The sequence below is a fragment of the Lynx rufus genome, unplaced genomic scaffold (genome assembly GCF_022079265.1).
Source record: "Lynx rufus isolate CCGP_SWC_20201006 ecotype Redwood Valley unplaced genomic scaffold, mLynRuf1.p SCAF_2, whole genome shotgun sequence".
In the NCBI taxonomy this organism is placed as follows: Eukaryota; Metazoa; Chordata; class Mammalia; order Carnivora; family Felidae; genus Lynx; species Lynx rufus.
In genome coordinates, this window is record NW_025814834.1 from 31539848 (window position 1) to 31563348 (window position 23501).

Consider the following 23501-nt stretch of genomic DNA (forward strand, 5'->3'; position numbering starts at 1 on the left):
CCCCCTCCACCTCTCCCTCCTCCAGCCCTTCTGAGGTAGATGTTCTCGTGGCTTTATCATCGTGACGGCTTATCAAACTACTTAGGTGGATATTACTATCCATATCTTCCTCTCTTAGGCTTTCAAGTGCTTTTCACGAACAATCCTAAACTCTGGATACCAGGCTTAAAGGGGCTTCTACCAAGATCACACAGACAGACACTCTTCAGAAGAGTGACCACTTCTTTACTGAAATACAAGGGACTTCTAAAGCAATTGTTTAGAATATATGATCCAGTGTCATTGTCTTTGGTCAAGTTTGAAAGGGCAGTAACCACGAAAAGGTTGAATACCTCACAAAGCTATTCTCCATCCACACTCACACACTCACACTTGACAATGTCCCATCAGTATTTGACATCCATTTCAAGTCATGTTTTTTGAGATCCTTTTGCCACTATCATCTTCTCTGTTTCTGCTTCAAGTTGCTCAGTCAAAATAATCTGTTCTCCCAAGAGACTTATGTTTTCTTTTTTTCCAATTTTGCCTCTCAATGTCTCTGATCACTCCACCGTGAAGCCTCTGCAGGTCCTGCCACTGCTTCAGATGCACCCGGGCCACGGTGGCCGCCATCAGCACCACCGATAGGCCTAGCACCACCTTCGGACTCCTAGACATCCCCGCACCAGCCACTGTGACCTCCCACTACCCGCCTGGGGCCCCAGGGCCACAGCTGAATGCTACTCAGAGGCTGCCAGAACTGGAGAAATCCTAACTGCTTCTGGGACTTGGGGCAAGGACCAGACAATTGTCAGATCAACCTATAGAATCCTGAGGAGACTGCTAACCCAGGAAAGCTCTGTGCATGCACTGAATCCCACTGAATCTCTCTGAGTCTATAGTCTGGAGATCTATGAGTTTATTACCCACTAATTGCCTACAGACTCTTGGGTGACATTACAAATATCTGGGATGGAGGTAAAGAGGAACCAATGTTAGGTGAAGGGTAATATTGCAAAAGTTATTTTGTGGATAATGGTAACCACCAATAATTAGAGATGAATGAGGAGTAACTACCTTCCACACAACCTCTTCACCAGTTTATGTTGAAAGTAATCTCTGACCAAATTTGGCCACACATAAAGATGCATATTAAACATTTATTAAAATTTTTTTAGCGTTTATTTATTTTTGAGACAGAGAGAGACAGAGCATGAACGGGGGAGGGTCAGAGAGAGGGAGACACAGAATCTGAAACAGGCTCCAGGCTCTGAGCTGTCAACACAGACCCAACGCGGGGCTCGAACTCATGGACCGCGAGATCATGACCTGAGCCAAAGTCGGCCGCTTAACCGACTGAGCCACCCAGGCGCCCCCTTAAACATGTATTAAGAAGCAGGCACAAAACGCTTATGTAACATATAAGCTGGTAGTTTGCTATAGTAGATATCAGACCACCGGTGGACTGAGGACTGAGTCAATGGCTAGACAAATTTTTTCTAGAAAACACCTCTGGAGGCTAGTTAGAAGACTAGTTGATTAGAAGACTGGTTGATGACTCCTAGGGAGTGAATTTTTGGTTAGGGCAAATGACCACCCTTACAATGTAGCTTAATCTAATTGACATATACATATACTTCCTATAAAGTATAGTAGGGAGTTTAAATTATAGACCCCCTATTAAGTAGCCCATATAGTTAATAAATAGCAAAATTAGAACAAGATCTTGTGTCCTCTGACCCCCAAACTTGAAAGTTTTATCACTATAGTATCTCAACATGGCAATAATCCTACCAACAGTCCAAACTTGTTGCCTTAAGAGGTAACCTTCTCGGGGATACTTGGATGGCTCAGTCAGTTAAGTGTCTGGCTCTTGATTTCAGCTCAGATCATGATCTCATGGTCCTGAGATCAAGCCCTGTGTCAGGCTCTGCACTGAGTGTGGAGCCTGCTTGGGACTCTCTCTTTCCCTCTCTCTTTGCCCCTCCCCCACTGATTCTCTCTCTCTCTCTCTCTCTCTCTCTCTCTCAAAACTAATAAACATTAAAAAAGAGGTACTATCTAAATCAACCAATTAATATCAAAAGATTCCCCACTTAAAGTGAAAATAAGAAATTTAGTTGCTGATATTAATCCTGGAACAACATGTAAATGGGTATGGCAGGATTACGAAACAGAGCATAAAATTATGAAAGTTTGGACTTATAATGAAGAGTCAAATGTAAAATAACAAATAGCTGGTTATTAGAAAATTAAGAGAAGACATGATAAATGTTGAATGAGAACTTCAAAGCAAACCTCGTTTCCTAAAATCTCGCTTCGATTTTGACCCTGCAATGTTGGTATTTTGCATGGCCTACTCTGATTTTATAAGCCTTTATGTTCATCTTTTTGATCATTTCTTTTGCTGTTAGTAAGCATCCACTTCACGATTTTGAATCTATTTTTATACAGGAAAATTATTTATGGAAAAACAAAGATTTTGCACGTGTGATCTCTGGTTTGTAGTGGTATTTCTTATACTTTCAAAGAAGCTAAGACAGATTCTGCTATGGAAATTCAGTGGTCATCTGAAGAAATAAAGAGCATCTACACTTATGATTCCTGGGCTACTTCAGAAGTCTAGGCTCACTGTTCCACTCACACAGAGAAGAAGCCTTCTGATTCCTACACTTGCTTTCTGGCTTTATGTAAATGTGTTTACTGTTCTTTGGCTGCTCTTCTGAAGGAAAACTGTTCTCAGCTGTGCTCTTTTGTTTATTCAATTGTTGTAGAAGTGAAGACTGGAGATTGCCAATACAACAGATCGAGAAGATCTCATTTTACGGGAGAGTGTGGTTCAGTAAGAACGAACACTGATTGAAGCCAAAATTATGATGAAATTGTTAGATGTCTTGAGGGAGTGGTGAGGGATGAGTAGAATTAATTTCCAACTAGATATATTGGTACTTCCCCCCCCCGCCAAAAACAATGGTACATTGATAATTCACACTTTATCTTTGAAACAACGATAGTTTTTTAACCTCCTTCTTAGAAATGACAACATAAAAGCTCTTATAAAAGGCTTAGTTAGACGCTAAATGTTAAGTCAGTTCTTAATGATAATCCACTGAAGTCTTTACTGCTTGATCTTCTGGGAATTAAAAACCACTGGGCCTTCCTTGAAACTCTCCACTGGGAATAGCATATGGTTCCTATATTCTGTGTAATTAAACTTCCTGGAAAGGAGGAGGCTGGGAAAGTGTAGATCACAGAGTCTGATAGATTAGATTAAACAAAATAACAAAAACAAAAACAACTAATACATAAATGGGTTAAATAGTTAAGTGGTGATCCATCTGAGTATTAGCCCTTCCTCTATTAAACCTGGTATCAAAGGATGAATGCCATGATAAGAAGTTCAAAAGCACCCTCAGCTTGAAACAGCTTTGGAAAAACCAAGCTGGTTTAACTGATATAATTATTGTGGATTCATTGAAGTCTGAACAGCAAAGTATTTAAAGCACTGTCAGGAAACATTAAATCTCCCTCCTGAGACTAGGATTGAAAAAAGGTAGGACAGCTCATTTTTTACATGAAAGCAGGATTGGACCTGATTAGTATTTGAAATATTTCTTTCCCAATTTTGGGCAGCATTAGATTTTGGCTAGTGAAATATAAATGAACATCAATTGTACATGACAACTGCTGATCCAAACCACTTAAAATTCCCCGAATGTCCTTTTCTCTCTTAGACTGGCTGCCAGAGCCTCATCATCAAAGCCAGCAGAGCCGACTAAAGGCGGCTCTGTGGTGGGGGCCTTCCTAAGCTGTGAAGGGTTAGAAAGATAGCTGTTTGTTTTGTGCGGACATGAATCGCTATCAGGGCCATTACAACAGTTTAAGCTAGGTCACACAACTCCAAGTCAGTCTGAATTTTGCTCCGAGTCCAGGGAGCTCAGAGACTGGTTGCTTTTTGTTTCAGTGGAAATCAAATCCGCTTGGTCACAACTTCCTCCTGCTTCCGGATGTGACCGAAGAGTTGAAGAGAAGCATGTAAGCACTATATACCATGTTAAAGCCACAATAATACAGATTTTGCCTGGTAAATATGTTTGCTCATGATGTGGAAACTGGAGGAAGATAAGGATATTAACTATCCTTCGGTTGTCTTTGGAGGAAAATTTAATCATAGTTAGTCCTTGGCCATCATAATGGGTTCATGGAAGCAACTTTCCAGGCCAAAATAAATAGCTCATTATACAAAAATGAAGTCAAGAGATAAGGTTGATTTGGCTCTTTGGAATCGAGGTCCTTATCTTTCCATTAGTCTGGTTTAAAAATATGGTAACCGGGTTCACCAAAGACTCCAAGCTCTCTCCAACACTCTCCTCCCCCCATTCAGATTCCATTTCAAGATCTTATCTAAAAGATCTATTAGAGCAAAGGGCCCACTAATTAAGCAACTAACCCCAAGACTATGCTGTTAGCCTGGGGGGACTTGTTTTATTCCATTAATTTGAGAGCTGCTACTTTATCTCCAGTGGTAATTGTGTGTTCAGTCTCTCTCTACCCACTTCTGTGGGAGGAAATACCACAATTTACTCTAATTTGAACTCAATTTTATACCAGAGTTTAAGACCAGTTAGCCCCACATTTTTCTTTGTTAGTGACTCTTGAAGAAGCATCCTCTGTTGTGTTTCGGAAGACTGCTCTGTCTTCATCTGTTACCCATGCAAATGTTCTGTGTTTAGCTAACACTGTAGCTGATAGAACCAAATGCTTAGCCGATTTTGGATTGATTCTGCTCTCCACAGCCCAGTTTGCTCTTTGCTATATGAATTGAGCACGAAAGGTCACAGTGAATCAATCCTGGCCTGGGTTTGCAAAAATGTGAATAGAAGGTAGTCAGTCATGGTAGCTCCCTTTTGTGAGAAGGTTATTAAAGTTCACTGGAAAACAATTTCCCCAATCTCACATTTATAATTGAATACTGCTGTTGTGAGGTTTCAATGAGATGAAGTATGTGAAAGTGCTTTGTAAACTCTGTAAAATAAAAAGTCTGAAAGAAGAGCTGCATAGCTGTTAACTGTGGTTCACGCTGAAGAATAGGATTATGGGGGAAATGTCACTGTCTCATTTATATACTTCTCTAATGTTCGAATCCCTAATGTTGAAAGCTATAAACGTGTATAACTTACAGAACCAGCGAACTCTATAAATCTTGTCTTTTTAGACGGTTTCCCACAAAGAATGTAAAAAGTCCATCTTTTGCCATTAAAATTCACCAGGTCCTGGGTTTCAAATAACTTAAACAGGGGTAATCATCAACAGTTTTTTGAATATCACATATGTAGTCAAGAATAGGAAAAATGAGGCTAGAAGTTTCTCAAATCATAACATATCCTGTAGGTATAATTTGAAAATTGCTTTTTAGGAATTTTTAAATATTTTATTTTGCTTTGAGCTGTGGGTAAAAACAACACAACCATGAATATTCAGGGGAAGGTATTTAGGAATGGAACATGAGGCCATTACAGGTCACCAAGTAAATTGTCCTGCGTGTGATTCCGTGTAAATTAGATGGGGACAAATACAGAAACTGAAACCTTACGCTCGAGGGAGCCTAAGGGGATCCCTTTGTGAAGGAGGCAAATACCCCACCTTTCATCTCTTCTTTAAGAAGTCACTGCTCTGCTGTTCCATCTTCTTCAGTATTCTCATTCTGGGCTCCAGATACCCAGGCCTTCTTTGAACTTCAGAGTTAGAAGATCCAGGTTCCAAATCTAGCTGTGCCATTTATTGCTAAGGCTGGGTGCATGATTTAAGCTTCTTGAGCCTCCTCTGTTGAATTGAGGTTGGTAAGGATCAAATGAGATTGGTACCAAAAGCAACCCAGATAGTGCATATCCACGAACAAATGTTAAGATGGAATTTTATTTATTTACTTTCCATACTACCTTGTCCTTGTCAACATTTATGCAACTGAAGTTCCACCGCCTCAGGACCTTGTTTTCAGTAGTTAATCTAATAAAGTAAACTCTCCTCAAGTGTTAGGAGGTGCTAATGAGTGAACTTAGTACCCTTCTCAGGTAATATATTTACATTTGGAAGGAACTAAAAGGAGCTTTTCCTATTTACGCATGGGAAGGGGAGGTGGTGAGAAATGTGTCTGCTGCTCAGTGCCTTCCCCATGTGCCAGACACTTTGATGGGAGCTCCATATTCATGGCTTTTAAAATCCACGCATCAAACCTATGAGGTGTGTATGCATACAAGATTTCATAACAAGCACTGGCTATGTGTAAGTGGATCAATTCATTAGGGAAAATTTAAGGTTATAATGTGATCACAGCAGGAACAGGCATCATGATTTGAAACTTGCATCTTAGGAAAAGAGCTGTTGCTTGCAGTTCAACTGCATTATTTAGTGCTCCATTTATCTTAATGACGATGGGTAATCAGGATTATAAGGATGTGTATGCAACCCAAGGCTGATGATAGTTCTGGAGGGGATAAGAAAAGGAAAGGACTTTCTCTCTCACTCTCTCTCTCTCAGTAAAAAATCAAAAAAGAAATAATACAGTGATACAATGAACCTCCCCACATAGCAGATCCAATATAGATTCAGTGTTTATTCAGATTTCCTTCACTTGTTTCGTCCAGCTCTTCCTTTCTATTCTGAAATATATTAAAGCAAATTAATGACTTTGCGTTATTTCAGCATGACAAACAGTGATGAAACATGATAATTTTTCTGTAAAGAAGAACTTTCCTTCATTGAACATGGCCGATTATTCTGAAATATAGTTCACCTAGGAAAATTAGTCTCAATGCTTAATTTTTTCCCTTTAATTGCCAATTGTCAGGGTGAAGTATTATATACTGATCACCTCCAATGATGACTAAGGAGGTTTTGTTTGTGTGCGTTTGTGTGTTTTTTTGTTTTTTGTTTTGTTTTGCTTTGCTTTGATTGTCCCTTCTTTGTTTGAGTGCCATAATGGACTCACGAGTTTTTTGTATATTCAGTGTTGTAGAAGATGTGAGTGCCCTTCTTATATTCTTCAACACTCACCATTCCTGGAAATGAAGATGGCAAGCATCTGAGAGTTTTATCTCAGCTTACGCACGGGGCAGGTGGGAAGTGCCAGAGAACCGACATGCTAGGAGTACCTCTCAGTGGTATAGGAGGACAAGTCTGAGGTGTGTTCCACACTGTTTCCCAGGAGTCCCAGCAGAATTGAGCCCTCATTGCCCCCCAGGATAATCTGCTTATTAACATACCTTGCATTGTCTTTTAACTCTTTCCTGTCTTGCTTTCCCACTCTGTGATCCCTCCCCCCTAAAATCATCTCTCTTGAGGCATATGTACTCAAATCCTTGCATCTGCTTCTGGGGCCACGCAGCCTAAGAAAGTTGCTACTAAGAGTAGCCAGAGGGAACATTCAGAATGGGATAGTGATGGGATAGGTATGATAACGCCATTACTGAAAAGTAGGGCAATGATTATCTTTAGCATGGCATATCATAGATTTCATTATATTCACCTAATCATTAGATTTCTCCTATAATGGTTTGAGAGGGAGAATGTGTGGATGGAACGAGATGTACTGCTTCTGCAATAGCTCTAATACTTGAAAGATATGGAGCACGGGAAATTATGAAGATTGGGAAATTAGTTGGCTGTTGTTAACATCCACAGGAAGAAAGACAATAAAAGAGGTCAACAACATATCAACTCAAGATGGCAGCTAAACTCATGGTGAGCATAACATAACCTATCAACTTGTTGAATCGCTATGCTGTGCACCTGAAACTAATGTAACTTTGTGTCAACTATACTTCAACAACAACAAAAATCTATCAACCCAGGGCATAGTATGAAAACCAGGATGCCTCAGTACAGTGTTTAGAGATCCTCATCTCCTATTTTCAGAAGGCTATACTAATAAACCCAAGACTTAAATGTAAGAGTAGTGGAACTTCAAAGAGGCTGAATTCACAGCTCAAGTATCTCCTACACTAAAATCAAGTCCCTGATACCTAGGATGAGAATTTCTGAGTGGATGTGCTTGTGCACTGTCAACCCCTAGAATCCTCTGATCCCTGGACCAGCAGGGGTGACACTCTCCCCTTGGCTAGAAGAGCAATCTTCTAATATTTCTGAAGATTATACAAAATCCTTACTGAGATGGATGACCTCAAGTTGTATTTGCCTCCCTAAAATCTCTGCCCCTTCCCAATTTCCTTCATTGCTTCTATACCTGTGTTGTTCAACCCACTAGCCACTGTCCACATGCAACTATAAATCAATTAAAATGAAATAAAATCAATAATTCTTTTTTAGCTGCACTAGCCATATTTCAAATACTCAGTAACTACATGTGGCTAGTGGCCACCATGTTGGACAGTGAAGATTATATATTTCTATCATCAGAGGAAGGTCTGTTGGACAGAACTTATCTAGACCAGGAATTGGCAAAGTTTTTTTTAAAGGGTTAGATAATAAATATTTTAGGCTTTTGAGGCCATATGGTTCCTGTTTCTACTATTCAACCCTGCCACCATAGCATGAAAGCAGCCATAGATAATAGACAAATAAATGAGTGTGATTGAGTTCCTTAATTTTATAACAGTGTTAGATGTCCAGCCCATGGGTCCTAGTTTGTCAGCCCCTAGTCTATAATAAAACCTAGGGTCAGGTCTTAGTGTAGTACAAGTAGGAAGCAGTGTCCATGCATTGGAAAGAAAAAGAATTGTTCACCAAAGGGCTTGTATGTACTAACATGTTTCACAACAACATGTCTGAGAATGTAACTTGAGGTTGCTCACAGAGGATGAATATAAGTTTTGATAGGGAATAGTATGTTGATATGAGTGCTGGCAAGACTTAGCATTCTGGCAAGGACTTCTGGAGCCAAGCCTACTATACTGCAGGAAATGCAACGTAACTCTCAAGCCTCCCATTTTCTGGAGGCCTCTAGTAAATGAAGTAGAGATGCCAGAACTGTCTTGGCAGAGTATTAAGGAAGGGGTCAAAAGAATCAGAGATGTGAACATGTTTGAATGGATTTATTGCACAATATAAAAAGAAAAAGACCCCAGGTGTCTGTGATTTTTCAGAGGGCCCAGAAGCTATTCCTTAACTAAAGCAATAAGGAAAGAGAGAACTAATGGCGATTATCATTGGTGGGCCAGGGGTGGAATGGAAGGTTGTTATAGACCAGGGCTACTTAGCATCAATGGGGATGATGAGCTTCTGGCATACTAGAGGCCAAGTGGCAGCATTTAACCATCAGAAGCAAGGTGAATGTAATTTCTATAATGGGGGTACAGATGGAATGACAATGAGGAGCCCACGACCCACAGGAATTTGTGAAGATGTCTAATAGACCATGGTATTCCTAGGGGTAGGAAAGTTGACCCGATGATGATGGTGTTGCTTGACATATACAACCAAAAAAATCAGTAGTGGGAGAGCAGAAAGCTGATGTCAAGCACTGTGTTGGAAAATCGCAATTCCTTATACTGTTCTCAGAACCAGAGTCAATTGAAGGGGAAGCTATTTCCTTTGGAGGAAATGTGCTGTGATGTCACAAGAAGTATGTGCAGTAGCTATTTTCCCAATCCATCTCCAAAGCACTTAGGGTCCTTTGTCAGATAATCATACAGTTGGTGAAAGCAGATCTTTCAAGGGCTGTTGGGTACTGGATCATAGGTGATACTGATAAAGGGAATCAAAATGGCTGTAGAGCTTATGGAAGCTATATGATAAATGGAGTCCTGTCCCATCAATATAATGGTTCTGTAGACCACCCTACAATGATTTTCTCAGCCCTAAATGCATTGTTAGAATGTGTTTACTTAGAACAGAACCCTCACATTTATTACTTGATCATAGACTTATAATTGGGGAAGTTAGTGGAAGTATGGTAGATAGAATAATGGCCCTTCAAAGATGTCCATGTCCTATTCTTGGAACCTATATGTTAGGTTACATGGAAAAGGGTAATTAGGTTGCAAATGGAACTAAGGCTGCTGATCAGAGGACCTTGAGCTGGGGAGATTATTCTGGATTATTTGGGAGGCACAGTGTAATCACAAGAGTCCTTATAAATGGAAGAGGTAGACAGAAGAGGAAGTCAGAGATAGAGAGAAATTTGAAGATGCTATGATGCTGGTTTGGAAAGTGGAAGAAGGGATTGCAAGCCAGTGTATGCAGGAAGCTTCTAGAAACTGGAAAAGTCAAGGAAACAGTCTTCTCTGGATGTTTTAGAATGAACATAGTTCTCTCAATATCTTGATTTTATCTCAGTGAGACCTGTTTTGGACTTTGGACTTTCAGAACTATAAGATAGTAAGGTTTTGTTGTTTTAAGCATTAAATTTGTGGTAATTTGTTATAGCAGCAATAGAAAACAAATATAGGAAGCTGTTAAGTCTGCACCACTATTCTCCACCCCTGCAAGGAATTAAAATTAGAGCAATAACACATCCTGGATGAATGGCAGAGATGAGTGCCACTCTCAAAGACAAACAGCATGCTAAGGTGGTGCATACTATTCTCTTTTAATTCCTTGTACAGTCCCTGAAAAAGCAGATGGATCATGGCAGAGGATGGTGAACTACCATAAATTCAAACAAGTGGGAGCCCCAATTGCAGCTGCTATGCTGAATGTGGCATCTTTACTTAAAAAGATAAAAATAGCCTCTGGCACCTGATATGCAGCTACCGACCTGGTGATTGTGTTCTTTTCAACCTCCATCAGGAAGGAAGATCACAAGAAGTTCAAATTCACCTGGGGATGAGAGCAGTACAGAGTCATTTACAGTTATGCCCTAGGGGTATGATACCCTCCAAGTCTTGATAGTCTTGATATTCCAAAGCACATGACGTTGATCCAACATATTAATGGTATCGTGTTAACCAGACCTGTTGAGCAGGAAATAGCAAGTACTCTGATTGCTTTAAAACAGATTTGCACAACAAGATGAGAGAGATATCTTATGAAGATTCAAAGACCTCTCACACTGGTGATGTTTCTAGGGGTCTAGTGTTTGAAGTGTACAAAGACACTCCCTCCAATATAAAAGATAAGTTATTGCACTTAAGCCTCCTACCATGAAAAAAGAGATACATTTTAGAATTATTTCCTTGTTTTAATTTTTTCATATAGAAAAAATATAAATCTTAAATGTACAACTTGATCTTATATATATATACATATGTATGTATATATATATATATATATATATATATATATATGTAGAGAGGGAGAGAGAGAGAGAGAGAGAGAGAGTGCAAGAGAGCGAGCATGAGAGAGAGCAAGCATGAGAGAGACAGAGAGGTTTTTTTTTTTAATTTTTTTTAACGTTTATTTATTTTTGAGACAGAGAGAGACAGAGCATGAACGGGGGAGGGTCAGAGAGAGAGGGGGACACAGAATCCGAAACAGGCTCCAGGCTCTGAGCTGTCAGCACGGAGCCTGATGCGGGGCTCAAACTCACAGACTGTGAGATCATGACCTGAGCTGAAGTCGGATGCTCAACCGACTGAGTCACCCAGGCACCCCTACAGAGAGGTATCTTAAGTACTCATGACTCAGATCAAGATATGGCCCAAATCAAGAATATTCCTATTGTCCCAGAATGTTTTCTTTTTCCATATTATATATATAAAAATTTTAAATGTTTATTTATTTTTGAGAGAGAGAGGGAGAGACAGAGCACGAGGGGGGGGGGAGGGGAGGAGCAGAGAGAGACGGAGATAGAGAATCTGAAGCAGACTCCAGGCTCTGAGTTGTCAGCACAGAACCCGACTCTGGGCTGAAACTCACAAGCTATGAGATCATGACCTGAGCAGAAGTCAGACGCTTAACCAACTGAGCCATCCAGGAGCCCCTCTTTTGCCAGTTCCAGTCAATACTCCCCTCAGAGGTAATGATTATTTTGACTTCTATCACCATAGATTAACTTGGCCTCTTTGTGACTTCATTTAAATGGAATCATAGTGTATATACTTTCGTGTTTGGCTTATTCTGCTTAACAGGTTGCCTTTGAAATTTAACTGTGTTGCTTTATGTTTCAGTAATTGGTTCTTTTTTCTTGTGGCCTAGTACTTCATTGTATGGATACACCAAAACATGCTTATCTACTCTTTTGTTGATGAATGTTTACGTTGTTTCCACTTTGGGTATATTATGAATGAAGCTTTTATGAACATCAAGACTTCTTGGATAAGTCTTTTTGTGGATATATACCCTCATTTATTTTGGGCATATAACTAAAAATAAAATTGTTAGTCACAAGGAGAGTATATTTTTAACTCTCTTAAAAACTGTCAAAATTTTTCCAACATGGTTGTACCACTTTATATCTCCACTGACAACATATGAGAGTTCCGGTTGCTCTACATCCTTGTCCACACTTGGTTTTGGCAGTCTTTTAAAAATTTCAGCCATTCTTGTGTTTGTGGAATAGCATCACACTGTAGTTCTAATTTTCAGTTCCCTCCTGATGATGATGTTGGCTATCTTTTCATAATATTACTGGCCACCCAGATATCTTCTTTTGCAAAGTGCCTCGTAAGTGTTTTGTCTACTGTTTTTGTTGGATATTTGTCTTTTTCTTATTGATTTATAGTTCTTTATATATTCTTGATATGAATCCTTTGTTAAATATACGCACTGCAAATATTTTCTTATAGCCTTGGGCTGCCATTTTTTACTTTCTTCAATACTTCTTTTGATTAGAAGTTTTTAGTTTTGATGAAGTCCAATTATTATTTTTTTATACTTAGTGCTTTTTGAATTCTGTGCAAGAAATCTTCCTTCACCCTAACTAAGGTCACAATGCTATTTTCATGTTTTCCTCTAGAAACTTTCAACCTTAAGCCCTCCCACTTAGGTCTATTATCCATCCCAAGTTAATGTATATGTGTAATGTGAGCTAGCAGCAAGGTTCACTTTGTCTGCATAGAGATAGAAAGTTAATACAGCATCACTTATCGAAAAGATCTTTCTTTTCTCATTGAAAGGCATTGGGATCATTACTAAAAATCAAATAATTGAATACATGTGGGTCCACTTCTGAACTTCCTATTCTGTTCCATTGATTTATTTATCTATTTATATCCAAACACTACATTCTCTTAATCGCATAGCTTGCTTTATAAGAAATCTTACAATCTGACAATGTATAAACCCTTCAATCTTCAAGATTGTTGTGACCATTCTAAGTCCTTTGCATTTTTAGATAAATTTTAAAATCAGCTTGTCAATGTACATAAGTAAATCTCACTAGGATTTTGATAACACTGGCTAGGACCTCAAATCCAATGTTGAATAATAGTGGTGATAGTGAAAATTATTGCATTGTTTCCAATTTTATCATATTTATTATGCAGAGTATTTTCCATTGCCCTAAAAATCCTCTGTGTTCTATTTATTCCCCCCTTCTCCCTGCAAACCTCTTCATTGATCTTTTTTATTGAATCCATGGTTTTTCTTTTTCCAAGATATTTAGTTGGAATTATATAGTATGTAGTCTTTTCCAGGTTGCTTCTTTCACTTAGTAATATGCATGTAATGTTTTTCCATGTGTTTTTATAGCTTGAGAGCTCATTTCTTTTTAGCACTGAATAATATTCCATTGTCTGGATATACCCCAGTTTATGTATCTATTTACATACTGAGGACATCTTGGTGGCATACAAGTTTGGGTAATAATGAATAAAGATGGTATGAACATCTAGAGGTTTTTATAGGTACATAAGTTTGCCACTAATTTGGGTAAATACCAAGAAACACCAATACCCACAATTTGGGTAAATACCAAGTTGCTGGATAGTATGGTAAGAGTATGTTAAGTTTTGTAAGAAACCACCAAAGCGTCTTCCGAAGTGACTGTGCCATTTTACTTTCCCAGCAGTAATGAGTGAGAGTTCCTGTTGCTCCACATCCCCATCAGCATTTGGTGTTGTCGGTATTTTGGATTTGGGCCATGGTAATAGGTATGTAGTGGTATTTCATTGTTCTAATTTTTGTGAGGAATGTATAGATTCATTTGTTTTTACATGTTCATGACCAGTTGCACCAGTATCATATGTTGAAAAGAAGTCCAGGCATTGGCTTGTAGATTGGGTTTCTTTGTAGGCAGCACTCTATCCCTTGTAATCTTCAGACCCAGTTTTTTGTTTGTATTGTTTTGCTTTTTAGCTTGGAGTTCCCCTACCTGCCAGCTGAAAACTTTATGCAGCTTTTGACCAAAGAGCTATCCTCTGTCACCTTAACAGTAATTAACCCTTTGAGTCCCAGCTGCTTAGAAATAAAGCAGCACCAAGATCATTATGCCGAGGGTTCAGGACAGCTGGCACATACCTGGTAGAATGTGTTAGCATAAGGTAAAGGGGGAAAATACGGTGGCTTTATGATTCGTAGATTGAAAAATTGAACCTCCCCCCACCCCCCGCCATGTACCTCTGCCGCAAAGATGACGGGGGCTAAGAATAAATAACCGACGTAGAAAACAATAAACAGTGGAGAAATATAGGATCGAAAAACACATTGCCAGTTCTAGGTTTTTCAAAAGTTACTTTGGGATAGTCCTTCTTGGGGGATGCTCAGAAGGGGCTCACATACTTCCAAGTAATGGTGTGAGCCTCAGGTCCCTCTTATAATGACATGTGAAGAGCTCCAGACTTCCAGTGAGTAGAGGCAGCAGAGCAGAGGGGTAGGCAGGGAGAGGTGAAGGTGTAGGTGGGGAATGGGCTCTGCATCTGGACTGCCTGTGTCTGAACACTGGTTCCACTGCTTACTGGGACACATCTGTAACTTCTTTGTGCCTGAGTTTTCCCATGTACTTATCGAGGACACAATAGTGTATCAGGCTGTAGTATGGGTTACACGAAATAACTGGTATAAAGTTCCCAACACACAGAGTTCAGTAAATGTCAGGTGATGGTGATGTTATTATCATTTTCTTTCTTATGCCAACATTCCAAGCACTGAGTTGGCTCAAAAAAAAAAAAAAAAAAAATGTTGGGGATTTGGATGTACCTACTTTAGATCCCAGGATTGGATAGCTTATTCTGCCCCAGCTATTATTTCTTCCCACCCCACACAAGCCATTTCTGGCCTATTTCCTCTCAGATCCCTCTATTTTGCAGAGGGACTAACCTCTGAGGCTGGTGCCCCAGGCTCCCATGTCTGTTAACTCCCATTTCAGTTAGTGAGAGTCACTGGAAAAAGATTGGAGGGTGGGAGGAAGCCAAGTCAGGGTATTTCCCCCTCCCCATCAACCTCAGGGGGTGTCTCTGGAAGTTTCTCAGTCTCTTCTTTGGCTCCAGTTCCTGTGGCACAAACCAAAATTGCTCCAAACTCCACGGGGCTCTGGTAAGTCTGCCTTCCCATTGCTCTTCTACTCTAACATGCTAGTGTCTTCCTATTCTGGCTTATCTCTGGGTTGATTGTTAGTTCTTTTTTTTTTTTTTTTTGATTTTTTTTTTTTTAGCATTTATTCTTGATAGAGAGAGACAGAGCATGAGTGGGGGAGGGGCAGAGAAAGAGGGAGACACAGAATCCGAAACAGGCTCCAGGCTCCGAACTGACAGCACAGAGCCTGATGCGGGGCTCAAACGCACGGGCCGTGAGATCATGACCTGAGCTGAAGTCGGATGCCCAACCGACTGAGCCACCCAGGGGCCCCTGACTTTTAGTTTTTCCATTATCTGTGCAACCAATCACTTCAAGTAAATTCCCTCTTTTAAAAAACAGAGTGGTTTCTGTTTTCTGGGTTTGATTCTAACCAATAACCTCCACATTCCTGTCCCAGTCATCCTACCGCTATCTGTGGCCTGTTTGAAGTAAAGGGACATCACCTGTAGTTGTGGCTTTAAGAAGTGGACACTGGATGACCCCACCTCCCTCCACCTCTGAAAATTCTCAAAAAGTTCTTAGGGGTGGGAAGTCCCTCAGCTACACACAAAGGCTGTTAGATAGCAGTATTCCCCAGCCCGAGCTGTGTGGGATGATTCCCCAACAGTCCCAAACACTGCTGCTCTCTATATGACAGCAAAGAAATGTTTTGGCAGAAGCCAGTCTGGGCATCAAAATGCTGAGGCCCATATGTTCCTGCTAACTTCCTGCCAACATGTTGTTGTTTGATTTAGGAAGAGTATAACTTTCTAATCCAGAACAAAAAGGGAACTCTAACCCATCGATACATTTTAAGCTGAAAAATAAGAGAACAAAAATGAGTTAAAAAAAAATATAACAGAAACGATCAACGGGAGTAATTGGAACTGAGGGATTAGGGAGGCAAAATCTAGGAAATGTGAAAAAGTCTAGAGGTTCCTACTGTCTGCCTCATCGTGGACTTTCAAAGTTTGGGGCTCTCCCATGCACAGTGAGGGACTAACTTCTAAAATGAAATTGGAAACAATGAAACCTTTTCATGTAACTGGATCTTTCCACTTCTATTCAGCCAATCCTTGCTCACCTGGTTTCCCTGATGTTTGGATTCTAGACTCCACCCCAGAGTAGATGCTTGCTTCTGTCCCTCTGGCTTTTGTGATTCCCCAATCCACCACCCACCCCACCCCCCACTTCCTCTCTTTCTCCATTTCAGGTTTACCGCTCTGCTTTCAATCTTGCTTGCTACCTTGATTAATGCCACCTCTTTAGCTTCAGTAACAAGTTCCCACCACTCCTCAAGAATTCTCCCAGCTTGGCAGGCCTGAGCCCTCGAATACCTTTCTGCCAAAGAAGGAAATCTGGCACTGATACAGAACAAGAAGGAGAACAGTGACCAAATCTAGTACAGAGAGATAAAACAACATAGACTCGAAAGTAAGCAAACTTTCCAATGTATTATTTTTTCATTCCTTTTCAAAAATCATAATTTGTATATTTTAAGTACATTTGAGAGTTAGCCATAATAGGGGCACCTGGGTGGCTTACTTGGTTACTTAGCCCACTTCAGCTCAGGTCATGATCTCATGGTTCATGAGTTTGAGCCCCGTGACTGGCTCTGGGCTGATAGTTCAGAGCCTGGAGCCTGCTTCAGATTCTGTGTCTCCCTCTCTCTCTCCCTCTGCCTCTCATGCTCTGTCTCTGTCTCTGTCTCTTTCTGTCTCTCTCAAAAATAAATAAACATTAAAAAAAAGAGTTAGCCATAATAAGAAAAAAAAAGGAGAGTAAGAGAGAGAAATGCTGGAAAGGAATTGTGGCTACCTGGCCCAGTGATTCAGAGATCCAAAGGAAAACTTGTTTTATTTTTAAGCTTGTTTGTTTCTTTGTTTGTTTGTTTAGAGAGGAAGAGAAAGAGAGTGTAAGCAGGGTGGGGCAGAGAGAGAAGAGAGAGAGAGAGAATCCCAAACAGGCTCTGTGCCGTTAGCACGGAGCCCAACATGGGGCTCATCCCACAAACTGTGAGATCGTGACCTGAGCTGAAATCAAGAGTCTGATGCTTAACCAACTGAGTCACCCAGGTGCCCCAGGAAAACTGTTTTAAACAGGCTCCATGCTATTGGTGTCCTGCCCATAGCTGCAGGCCTATACCAGAAGTTACCTGCAGGTAGTTCCCAGATATGCCAAGAGTGTCTTGCCTCTCTGTGTCTGTGGGAGTTTTGTCATTGGAGGAGCATGCTTATTTGTGCACAAAGTGGAGAGAGTAACACCCCAGGAACGGACTTCAATCACTGAGAGAGGAGTTGATGGATAAACACTCGGGTTCTTTAAACCTTGAAGAGACAGTTACAAAGTATATTCTACAGAATGTCCTAAAAGTCCCCAGGCAACTCCCAGTTGCCCACTATGGTAACCTAGTCATTAACATATACCTTATTGCCTTTACTTTCTTCTGTCTCCGTTCCCCAGTCCCTTACCATGTTTCTTGGACTAACCTCTCAAGTCAACTATTTGCACTGAAATCCTTGTTCCAAGTACTTCTCAAGGGGGGAACCTAATCTGGAGACAATATCATCCCCTCTAGCCCATGGAACTGTTCTTCCTGTCATATCCTTTGGTAGCTCTCCAATCTACCCTTGAACTAAGGCTTTTGAAAACAACACTAATAAGGAAAGCCAAGACCCCAACAAAAAACTAAAATTTCATGTTAAAGATGCAATCAACAGACTTCTGAAAGGGAACTTGCATGGTCAAAACTGCTTCCTGTGAGTATTTTATAAAGAATACTAGGCCCTGGACACGAATATGATATCTTTATATGTAAAACTAGGACAAATTAGAAATACTCCACTGAGTTTTTATAAATTTGTCTAGGAGAGACTATTCTACATCAAATATTATGCTAGAACTTTATATGTCATGGTATTAAATCCTCACAATCACGTTATTAATAAAATTAAGGTTAAATAAAATGAAGCTCATTTTATAAGGAAAACAAAGAATTGATGGGAAAGTAACTTGCCCAAACTTTGAATTTCTTTTGTGGGTATCTTTGGAATTGATATTTTGGAGATAACATGCAACAGAGACAGGATACTTCAGCTCCAAATCCATATGCTCCACAATGCTTCCTAGCTTGCCCTTCGGTTAGGTTAGGGCTTTTTAATGGGGTTCTGACCAATAAAGGATGAGTTGAAATAATGTAAGCCGCTTCTAGACCAGTCCTTAAAGTTTTCCAGTGTGGTTACCCAGCCCTTTTATTCCCGCGATTCAAAGAGGCATTGGTACTTTGGAGGCCAGGTATCCAAGACGATATAGCTGTAAGATGGGAGAGGGCCATGTGCCATACATTAAACATTGTGTGAGCTGGAAATAATATTTATTTTTTAAGTCACTGAATCTTGGGAGCTCATCTGTTCTGGCACCTAGGGTGCTTTTTTTGTTTTTACATAGTCCTGGAACTCAAGGTACCAGTATGTGGCATTGGATTAGTGGATGGCCACTAGATGGTAAAGAAACTAATACTGGAGGCTGGAAAAATCTTGGCTCACATTATGCAAAGGGAAAACATTTGGAAAATCTGCTACCTACAATAATTTGAGACAGGACATGCACTTACTGAGCTGGCACATCTAAGGAAAAAGTTTAGAAAACAGTATGTTAATATTGTGTATTGCCTACTATCAACTGTGTTTGGAAATATATAAACAAGCAATGAGCTCAGGAAAGAGCTGACCTCTTTACAAACAGAAATCAGGACCAGACATTTGAGGCATTGTAGGGTTGTAAAAGCCATCTGCTAGCTTCCAAAAGGTACGAGGTGGAGTTTAACAAAAGGTTTTGAGTAACAAACACAGGATAAAAAGTAAAGTGACTCTGAACACAAATCAGATTAAGGGCACATGACCTTCCCCTCCAAACCTGAAAGGTAGCCACCATTAAGTTGAAAGAGATATGAATAAAGGTAAAGACTAAGGAAATACAGTAGACTTGAGGATTGTGTCTAAAAGGTAACTTTTGTTGTGTTTATTACCACACGGAGCTGATTAGAGTCAAAAAGATCAAAAGTCTACTGGATTTTTGAGGGAATAGTATTCCCCCCAAAAAACCCAGTGAAACTGGAATAAGAAAAGCCTTGGATGGTTTGAGCTGTATTACAACCTTTGGTTTCTAATCTTCCATGAGCACAAGTGTCAAGGCTACAGTCTGGAGGAGACATGATTCCTCAAGCCCAACTCAGGTGTGGTCAAAGATGATAAGCAAGAAAAGTCCCTCCCAGAGGACAGAACCAGGACGAATCAAGGAACCTCCTTCACCCAGGGTAGTGGTCTCCAAAATGTGGCCAGGAGAATCTCACAACTCCAGATGTGTGATTGCTTTGTATCTTTCTTTCTTCCTTTTTCTGAATAGGAGCATTTATTGTGATAATTCTATCTTCATTCCACCATTGTACAAGGGACAGGACAGATAATTAAACTTTTTAAAGTTCACTGGTCTCTGGACCAGGAGAAACCACATCCAGACTCGATAGAGACACAACAGTGCATCACCCAGAGATTTTAGGCTTTAAGCTGAATGCAGTGGATTTAGGGTCGACTGTTGGGGGTTCTTGGGGAGTGGTAACTATTTCTATGTGTGAGAGGAAAGAACAAAGGGCTATTTGGAGGCATAAATTAAACTGAAGCAGAACTACTGGCACTCAATGTACTATACATCAGTTCCTGTTTGTTTCCTTTCCAGTTTTGTAGTGGGTTGAAGATATGGGACTGGGTTCTGGTCATCGGATGTAGGTAGAATCACTCCATGTGACTTTCCAGCTCTCTTCTCCTCTGCCATGGTGATCATGAAGACCTCACATTCCTGATGGTGTGTTGACAAGATGAAGGAGGACTGCCCCACACACATTAGACATTGTGTGAACTAGAAATAAACATTTATGAAATTATGCCACTGAGATTTTAGAGTTTATTGTAACTCTATCATAGCTTAATCTATCCTGACAAACATCCTCCCCTATGCTATCAGAGAATATTAGGAATATGGGGGGTTTTGAGATACTTTTTAAATCTAGGGAAAAGGACAGTTTTGAAACATTGCCCTAAGAAAATTTGGGATGAAGGCAGGCAGAGGTTTTTTCCTTTTAATTTCACAGTAGAAATTATAGGTAAGATGAAATAAAATTTTAGAATTCCATGAGATGAAATTTTATATAAACTGAAAATTAAATCCAATGATCTAAGTATTTCCAAACAAGTTTTGGAGAAAATCTCTTTTGAAAAAGGTTGCATTCTGCCATTACTAAAAGTTTTAGTTTGGCCACTATATTTGATCTTTCTTGTCTCCTCAATATAAGGTTTGTCCTGACATTAAAGTCTTCTTTCCTCTGAGCACAAATCCATCAGTTTTCTCAAGAAAAATCTTTGTGTTCTTTCATCTTCTGGGTCAGGAAGGAGACCTGCTCAAAAATATGTGTGTGTGTGTGTGTGTGTGTGTGTGTGTGTGTGTGTAGCATTATTTTGAGCAAAAATGAACAATGTAGGGTTCTTTAAACTGAAGACATCTTCAAAATCTTTGACAATGCTGTAGACTGATGCTCCCACTTGGAATTCTGGACATTTTTTTATTAAATGATGTAAAGTCAGTTTACCATAGCAGAATCTAAAACATCTGGGCATAACAGATATTATATTAGATATTATATTAGTTACTTTAGCAATCTTTTTAGCATTTCTTGATTGACAACTAGAAGGAAGACTAGTCTTCAGAATGGTGCCAGAGTCCTTGCCCTACAAAGACATCTGGGACAATGCTTGTGTATCCATTGCTGCAATCCGTATCACTCGCATATTTGGAATTTGGATTTGCCAGATGAATAAAGCTTGAATGGAAACTGCAACTTTGTCTGTGTTAACCAGTTTGCTGATATAAACCTCAACATATTCAAAATGGACTCCAAGTCCATTACTTCATTCTATGATCTTACAGTCAACGTCACATGGACAAGGAACAGCTCTACTAACCTTTAGAATAATTTAATGATTTTCTTCTTATGAGATTGAAGAGCAGGTCACAAACTATTTTCTCCAGCTCCAGCTGTTGGCTTTATACCTGCTTTCTAATTCCAGGAAGAACCAAAAAATGACAAAAAGGTCCTTGTTTTCCTCAAACTCAGATACTTGTTTTGTAATTCTTCCTGCTTTCTCTATCAGTACTCTTACCTCCACATGGATACTACCTCCTCTAGGAATTTACCCCATCTCACATTCTTATTCAGAAACAAGTTCCTAATGCAGATCCAATTGGCTGTCTACCAAACATCATTTCTTCTTTTCAGACCCGCATTTTTTGTTTGAGGTATCCACCCATCCAAAACACCAGGTTTCCCTTGTTATTAAGCTTGCTATCTTTATTTCTGATGCTGTCAGGCATTGATTTTCACCCTACACCTACATGATGTGCTTGGCTCTGGCTGTGAAGCAGCTGTTTTTCACAGCCCTTCCCTGGAACAACCATTGTCAGGCCTCCGGCACTTGCTGGTCCCTCTGCATGGGATGATTTCCTTCCACACAGTTCCATCACTTGCTTCCTCATCCTTCCAGGTCTTTGCCGAATTCTCACTTGCTCAATGAGGCCTTCTCTGACCACTTTATTCAGTTTCTAGCTCCATCCATGGAATCCCTGATCCTCCATCTACAAAATCCCAGATGCACTAGAGCATCTGACAAACTACACATTCTTTTTTTCATTTCTTTCTTTATTGTCTGTTTCTCCCATTTAGATGCCAAGCCCCGTGGAGGCAACAGTTTTGTCTGGCTACTCACTGTGATATCCCCAGCAACTAGAATAGTGCCTGGCATATGGTAGTATGATTTGTGGAGTAAATGACTAAATTGAGCTGCTTTTTGTGATTTCATAATCACGTGAGGAGATTCAAAGGGTGAACGCAACTTTGATGTGTGCTCTGAGAAGTGTGAAGGGCCCAGAAAGGCAAGTCCAGTGCCAGACCAAGCCATTTGGGGTCTGAAACAAAAGGGAAAACTAGTAATGCCAATCCTATATTTAACATTTTGATATTTGGTTTACCATGAATTTTATCCATAGCTTTTTAAAAGATCTTACAGTAGGATATTTTTAATGTCTACTGAATTTGTCATGCTCCCTTAAACTTTGCATCTGAGGCCAAGTGTCTCAATGGCCTCCCCCTAGTCCTGGCCATGGAAAGGGTATATACAGGACCCTGGAATTAATCACTGAATATGTACTCATTGACAAAGGGTCTGGAGGACCCACTGCATTTCTTTCCAAGATGCTCTCGCCATACAGTGTGTGAAGAAGGGAGACTCCCAAAGTGTAATCTTTTGAGGGGAATTCTGAGCAAAATGCCAGAAGAGGGGATTTCCATACTAACAGTAGGGATTTGTGACAGAGCGTTAGTGGTGACATAACTACCATGATGATGATATTTAAAGTGCCAATGTATCTAATGAGGGAATTAGAGTATCAAGTCAGAGCCTAAGGCAAAAATGACATTCCATCAAGTTCTCTTGATACAGTAGAGTTATGCTGGAGAGTGAAAACCCACAGTTCTGAGTAAGCCTATTGCATCTAGTTGTTCTGTCAAGATCAGAGCAAATGGTGCTTCCTCATGTATGCACCAGATGAAGTAACTGGCTTACATTTGAAGGACATGGTGTGTAACAAACACATACCTTGAAGATCTCCTCAGGGCAGGGTAATGAAGTCATGCAGGAGCTGAGACTGACCCAGGGACTCAGAGACTCATAGCTCTCTTCTCATGCTGGATCCAGGGCCCATACCCATTTAGTGACAGTGCAAATTGAATCAATATTTTTTCTTTTCCTTGGTCTGTTGAAGACATACACTGAGGTGGATTAGCCCAAATTGAATTAAGGTAAAATTCTGCTATCTTGAATACTTACTATGTGCAAACATTGCACTAATATCATTTAGTTTCCCAAACAGCTGTCTGAGGTAGGCATTCTTATTATGCTCCTTTTATAGATGAGAACACTGAGGATCAGAAAGGTCCACTTTTCCTAAGGTCACATGACTATTAAACCTTGGAATTAAGAATCCAAAGAGGAATTCAAAGTCCTTTCTCTTCACAACTCTGTAAT

The 23501-nt window shown here is 40.0% G+C and overlaps 1 pseudogene; it reads right to left on the reverse strand.

Moving 5' to 3' along the window:
- Window positions 1–410: 410 nt before the first annotated feature.
- Window positions 411–657, reverse strand: LOC124515051 (protein PET117 homolog, mitochondrial-like; annotated as a pseudogene).
- Between the last annotated feature and the right edge of the window lie 22844 nt (window positions 658–23501).